A 7239-nucleotide genomic window follows, 5' to 3' on the forward strand; every position below is an offset into this window, starting at 1 on the left:
AGGGCTGGTGTGGTGGGGCTGATGGTGAGCGCAGGGCTGGTGTGGTGGGGCTGATGGTGAGCGCAGGGCTGGTGTGGTGGGGCTGATGGTGAGCGCAGGGCTGGTGTGGTGGGGCTGATGGTGAGCGCAGGGCTGGTGTGGTGGGGCTGATGGTGAGCGCAGGGCTGGTGTGGTGGGGCTGATGGTGAGCGCAGGGCTGGTGTGGTGGGGCTGATGGTGAGCGCAGGGCTGGTGTGGTGGGGCTGATGGTGAGCGCAGGGCTGGTGTGGTGGGGCTGATGGTGAGCGCAGGGCTGGTGTGGTGGGGCTGATGGTGAGCGCAGGGCTGGTGTGGTGGGGCTGATGGTGAGCGCAGGGCTGGTGTGGTGGGGCTGATGGTGAGCGCAGGGCTGGTGTGGTGGGGCTGATGGTGAGCGCAGGGCTGGTGTGGTGGGGCTGATGGTGAGCGCAGGGCTGGTGTGGTGGGGCTGATGGTGAACGCAGGGCTGGTGTGGTGGGGCTGATGGTGAGCGCAGGGCTGGTGTGGTGGGGCTGATGGTGAGCGCAGGGCTGGTGTGGTGGGGCTGATGGTGAGCGCAGGGCTGGTGTGGTGGGGCTGATGGTGAGCGCAGGGCTGGTGTGGTGGGGCTGATGGTGAGCGCAGGGCTGGTGTGGTGGGGCTGATGGTGAGCGCAGGGCTGGTGTGGTGGGGCTGATGGTGAGCGCAGGGCTGGTGTGGTGGGGCTGATGGTGAGCGCAGGGCTGGTGTGGTGGGGCTGATGGTGAGCGCAGGGCTGGTGTGGTGGGGCTGATGGTGAGCGCAGGGCTGGTGTGGTGGGGCTGATGGTGAGCGCAGGGCTGGTGTGGTGGGGCTGATGGTGAGCGCAGGGCTGGTGTGGTGGGGCTGATGGTGAGCGCAGGGCTGGTGTGGTGGGGCTGATGGTGAGCACACTGCTGGTATGGGGGGGCTGTTAGTGAGCACACTGCTGGTATGGGGGGGCTGATAGTGAGCACACTGCTGGTATGGGGGGGCTGATAGTGAGCACACTGCTGGTATGAGGGGGCTGATAGTGAGCACACTGCTGGTATGAGGGGGCTGATAGTGAGCACACTGCTGGTATGAGGGGGCTGATGGTGAGCACACTGCTGGTATGGGGGGCTGATAGTGAGCACACTGCTGGTGTGGTGGGGCTGATGGTGAGCACACTGCTGGTATGGGGGGCTGATAGTGAGCACACTGCTGGTGTGGTGGGGCTGATGGTGAGCGCAGGGCTGGTGTGGTGGGGCTGATGGTGAGCGCAGGGCTGGTGTGGTGGGGCTGATGGTGAGCGCAGGGCTGGTGTGGTGGGGCTGATGGTGAGCGCAGGGCTGGTGTGGTGGGGCTGATGGTGAGCGCAGGGCTGGTGTGGTGGGGCTGATGGTGAGCGCAGGGCTGGTGTGGTGGGGCTGATGGTGAGCGCAGGGCTGGTGTGGTGGGGCTGATGGTGAGCGCAGGGCTGGTGTGGTGGGGCTGATGGTGAGCGCAGGGCTGGTGTGGTGGGGCTGATGGTGAGCGCAGGGCTGGTGTGGTGGGGCTGATGGTGAGCGCAGGGCTGGTGTGGTGGGGCTGATGGTGAGCGCAGGGCTGGTGTGGTGGGGCTGATGGTGAGCGCAGGGCTGGTGTGGTGGGGCTGATGGTGAGCGCAGGGCTGGTGTGGTGGGGCTGATGGTGAGCGCAGGGCTGGTGTGGTGGGGCTGATGGTGAGCGCAGGGCTGGTGTGGTGGGGCTGATGGTGAGCGCAGGGCTGGTGTGGTGGGGCTGATGGTGAGCGCAGGGCTGGTGTGGTGGGGCTGATGGTGAGCGCAGGGCTGGTGTGGTGGGGCTGATGGTGAGCGCAGGGCTGGTGTGGTGGGGCTGATGGTGAGCGCAGGGCTGGTGTGGTGGGGCTGATGGTGAGCGCAGGGCTGGTGTGGTGGGGCTGATGGTGAGCGCAGGGCTGGTGTGGTGGGGCTGATGGTGAGCGCAGGGCTGGTGTGGTGGGGCTGATGGTGAGCGCAGGGCTGGTGTGGTGGGGCTGATGGTGAGCGCAGGGCTGGTGTGGTGGAACTGGTTGTTCGTAGCGACCTTTGTATAATGGAGGTATTTAAAGTGAGATCCATTGTAGAGCAGCTAGGATTGTGAGCACCCAGTAAATCGGGGGTTGCTTAAGGCACAGTTTATTAGAAATGCCAAATGTACTTTGTTTTCTTGGACACACAAACATTGATTGGGATAACATGCAAAGTTCTAACTTGATATATATGTATACACCAGTGGTTCCCAAACGTTTTAGGTTCAAGGAGCCCTTAATATTTAAATATTTTTCCAAGACGCCCCAAGTCAAAACAAATTTCGAGGTTGGGTATATGTACAGCAGATCCAGAACCTAGTCTTGGGAGTGGCATTGGTTGATTATTTAAAGAAACAATCCAGAAACTATTACCACTACAGCACTCTGTAGTGGTTATGGTGCCAGGAGTGCTGTGATGTTGTCCCTGGGTACGCACCAGTTTTACAACTTAGCTGGGATCTGCTGGGATAGGGGCTGTAGTAGGGGATGCAGTGTGTATACGGGGGTGCATTGTGTGTGTGTGCGCGTGAGGGATGCAGTGTGTATGGGGAGAGGTATTGTGAGACTGTGGTGGTAGGAGGCAAGATTAATTAATTAATTTAAGTGTTTATTAAAAAAAATTCATAAGTGCCCTTCCCTGTTACCTTTGCCTGAAAGGTGGAACAGTACTAAGCCCTGGTGGTGAGAGTGAACTCTAGCAGGTCCTGAGTCTAGAGTTCACTCTTGTGATATTCGGAGTGTTGCCGTGGTAACCGCTGCAACGCTCAGCTCACGAGAGAACCCGGCGGAGCTGCAGGTTAGAGTTCTCCCGAGTCCTCTCTCCCTCCCTCCCCTGAGCACAATAACCACTGCAACATATGGTTATGATACAAAATGCTGGCACCATATTAGCTTTTCTGTCGAGCTGGACTACATTCATTGGCTGATTATATCTGAGTATTTAGTTGAGTGTGGAGATCTAGTTTCAGAGATTGAATATATTCATGGTAAATTGATATGTGAAAGCGGACATGGTATGTCTGTATTGAGAAAAAAAAGTGATGGCCTGGAATGATAGAGCTTTGTAACGGGTGATGGTTTGGCTTTCCAGTGTTCTAGAACAGCATCCACACAGAGATCTGCTTTGTAGGGGTTTCACAGATGAAGGCTGCTGCATTTCCAAGACATGACCTCATATAGCCCTGCTGCTTCCATAAATCGAATGTTTCCAGCATTACAGAGAATTTACAGAAATAAATGCATGTGGTCAACACTGTTTAATGACTTAAAGGGACTCTATAGTCACCAGAACAACTACAGCTTATTTATTTGTTCTGGTGAGTAGAATCATTACCTTCAGGCTTTTTGCAGTAAACACCGGCTTTTCTGAGAAATTGCAGTGTTTACATTACAGCCTAGTGATAACTCCACTGGCCACTCCACAGATGGCTACTAGAGGCCGTGCTGCACAGTGTGACTGGCATTCAGGGTCTCCACCCTCTGCATGGAGGCACTGAACTTTCTTCATAGAGATGCGTTGATTCAATGCATCTCTTTGAGATGGTTCTGATTGGCCAGGGCTGTTTGACTTATGCTGGCTTTGCCCCTGATCTGCCTCCTTGACAGCCTTAGCCAGTCTAATGATTTCCTATAGGAAAGCATTGAGATTGGCTCAGATCATCACTTCTGATTATATCAGCCAAGCAGGCAGATCAGGGGCAGAACCTGCAGCAGAAGACTGGAATAAAGGTAAGATTTTACTATGTTTAGAGGGTCAAGGGGGCTAGATAGTGATTTTAACACTATAGGGTCAGGAATACATGTTTGTGTTCCTGGCCCGATAGTGTTCCTTTAATTGACGCTCCACCTTTTTTCTTTATTTGAGTTTTACACAAAAGTTTGGTTTATATTGAGGGAATTAAACACATGTGTTGTGAATTTTGTTTTGCACAGGTAATCACAACTTATTTGCTAAAAATATAGTGCTTTTGTTAACTGATTTCTGTCTTTATCCATGGTCAAGTACAAATCTGCATTTATCAGTAGGATGTGATCACCATCTAATGGCTGATTCTAGGTAAGACCGCTATTTACCAGGTATACAGAGGGGTTTGGTTTTATGCTATCCACTCTATGTATGAGGGCACAGCTGAAAAGAGCATCTCTTTCCCGCTGTGACAGGATAATTGCATCAAAGTACTGCGTGCGTGTTGCTTCTTCTAGCCCAGGAAGAGGTTTTACCAATCAGGAGCCTTTCATTCTGGTCTGTAAGGGGAAGTTATTAACCCATAAACAGCAGGAGATTATGGGATATGTAGTTAATCCCTCAGCTACACACATGACATACAATGAGTGGAACTGCTAAGTATGCTGATATTGGCTGGTCCAGTTTTGTGAAGAAGGATGTACGCAGTCTTCTCCGGAGACACCAGCACCATAATGCACTCCTCAATGTGTCCAGAGCAGCAGCTGACACGTGCTTTGTTTGCAGTCACACAAGTTGAACAGTGGACATAACTACCTTTCTGCAGTTCATGTAGTTTTTAAACGACAGCTTCCATGATGCCGTGCCATTCTAAAGGCACGCAGAGCATCATGGTAGTTGTAGTTTTACAACATTTGTGGATCTACCTTTTTGGCACTCCTGTGGGAGATAGTCTTATAGCTGCAATATTTGAAAATTGCTAGTTCTAAACCACTGCGTGCAGCGACAGGGATAGCAATGTGCATATGTTATGGTGTTAATGCAACTTGTTCATGGAGAACATTAGTATGACAAGGGGGGGAAAGAAGTGTCCCCAGATATGCCTTGGTTGCAAGCTGCCCACAATAAAATTTAAGGTAACCAAAATGGAGAAATGTCAGGTTCTTATCAGTATTTTCTTTCCTTCTGCCACATACGGCATAATGGGCCTCATAATAAAATTGTAGCTCTCTAATTCCTGGATATGGGGCTCTGTTATTTATGTGGACTATTTGTAAACATTGTGCCTGCCACTAGGGATACTTGTCATGTATACATGACACATGATGGCAAGATCACCTCACTCTTTCCCACAGGATTATTCAGTAAAGTGAGAATTCAAAGTGAATTTCAGACTTAAGGCCAACATTGCCAAACTGGAAGTAAGCTGTGCTTTCAATTCATCTATTTTGACTATAAATTTGAAATTTACTTTGAATTCTCACTTTTTAGTAAATAATCCTGACCGTGTTTAACATACTATGAAGCAACACTCGTTACCTGGCACAATATGTTTATTAGCTGCCATTTCGGACTATTTTTTTTACGTCAACGTGATAGCATTTACTTTGAAAAGAGTTTATATCTCCCTGCCTCAGGTTTGGCCATGATGCATTGTACCACATCTGAAAGGTGGAGCAGTCACCATGGAAACTAGTAGGCACACAACAGTGATAGAACATATTAAGGATGTGTCAGGTTGCCATTAGGACCGGGGGGGGGGGGTTGGAGTGTACCACCTCCTTTCACCTCCCATATAAACAAAACAAACATATATATAAAAAGGTGATTGGTAGTAGACTCTAACTTTCATAATAGAAGGCAACCCAAACTAATGCAATAGTCAACAGAAGTATGTACAATAAAACTTAACTTTTATTATTATTAAAAAGACCCAGAAGGCACAAGTGGTAATTAGCGCCCAAAAGGTGGTAATTAAGTTAATATCACCACTAGTAGCTATTCTAGTGCAATGTGAGTAGATCTCGAGGGTAGAAAAAAGTATCGAACTTGTAAATACAGTAACAGAATAGTGGTAAAGTATAAGTGAAACGAAGAATCCCTAAGGTGCCTTCGTGGGCACCCCTAAGGTAGCCAAGTAAAGCAGCTGACATGCCTTTGAGGGCACCCCTTAAAAAAGGCTAACCCTCCTTCTCTAACTAACTAACTGGATAGTAAGATAAAAAAGAAGAAATGGTGAAAAGGAGGGGAAATATAAGGTGGCAATCAAACGTATCAATATAAATGCTGCAGCATCTTCCCCAAATCAAAGCCACCCTCATATGCAACTGTCAAATTATATAGTGTATGATATCTGGTCAATAATATGTTATATGTATATAGCTGAAAATCTGGCGATGGTCAAATCCGATATTCCTTATAGAGGAGCATTGGGGATCTGAGCATCCAATGCCTCTAATAAGAAAATATTGAATCACATCTACTGCATAGGTATTCTCACATAGTTCAAGGAAAAAGAATGAGTAATGCAGATTCAGGACATCTGTCAAGGCACCCCAGATCATCCTCAGGTGTAGCAAGTCACCCATAACAGAGAGGCGCTGCTGAACAAAACAAATGATTACCTCTCCTGCATTATTCACCCCAGTAAGCTGCTCAATATTGTATACTGGGGTGAAGGAATGAGATACAGTTACTACCAGTGAAGTGACCATTCCACTTTAACCTTGTAAGTACTAATGTAGAGAGAATGTAATTGTGAACTGCAGAGCCAGCATTTGGCGATATTGTGATGTTCTTTCACGTTGCATGAAAACATGAAATATATGACCGATTCCAGTGATTTGTATGAATAAGCATTTACAGATTTTAAACATGGATGTTGTCTTCTGGAAATAGAATATTAAACTTAAAATTCACTTTGTATTCTTGACAATTCTCACTTTACAAAATAACCCTGTTAATGTTGTTAAAGGAAACAAATGTCCACATCTCCTGGGGCAGGTTATTTGTACTAAGTGCAAAATGCTGGTATATGCCAAGGTTTTGTTTTTTTTTTAACTATTTGCTACATAGTTACCAACTATCCCAGATTCCACAGTACAGTCCCAATTTAGGACTCCTATGCAACTGTCCCAGGGAAGCGTCTGCAAGTCCTACGCATTTATGAAGTGACGTTAGTGCAAACATTACTGCAGCACTGTGCCCCTGGAGAGACCTAGTTTGCTGTATTGCAGCTTTGCCTGTTAAGGCTGATTCTCTCTCTCTCTCTCCCCCCCCCCCCCCCCCCCTTCCCAGCTGTGCATATCCTTGGCATTCACTCATGTCGATTCCTTACCTCCCAGTGTTTGAAATTAGTTGCCAATGTCATGTTAATATCTATTAAATTATTTATTTTTTGCACAATAGGAAAACTTGAAAAAGTAACAAATCAAACAGTATATTTAGTAGTAAAACCTAGATCTGCTCATTAAACTACAAAATAATT

The sequence above is a fragment of the Pelobates fuscus genome, chromosome 2 (assembly GCF_036172605.1).
Source record: "Pelobates fuscus isolate aPelFus1 chromosome 2, aPelFus1.pri, whole genome shotgun sequence".
In the NCBI taxonomy this organism is placed as follows: domain Eukaryota; kingdom Metazoa; phylum Chordata; class Amphibia; order Anura; family Pelobatidae; genus Pelobates; species Pelobates fuscus.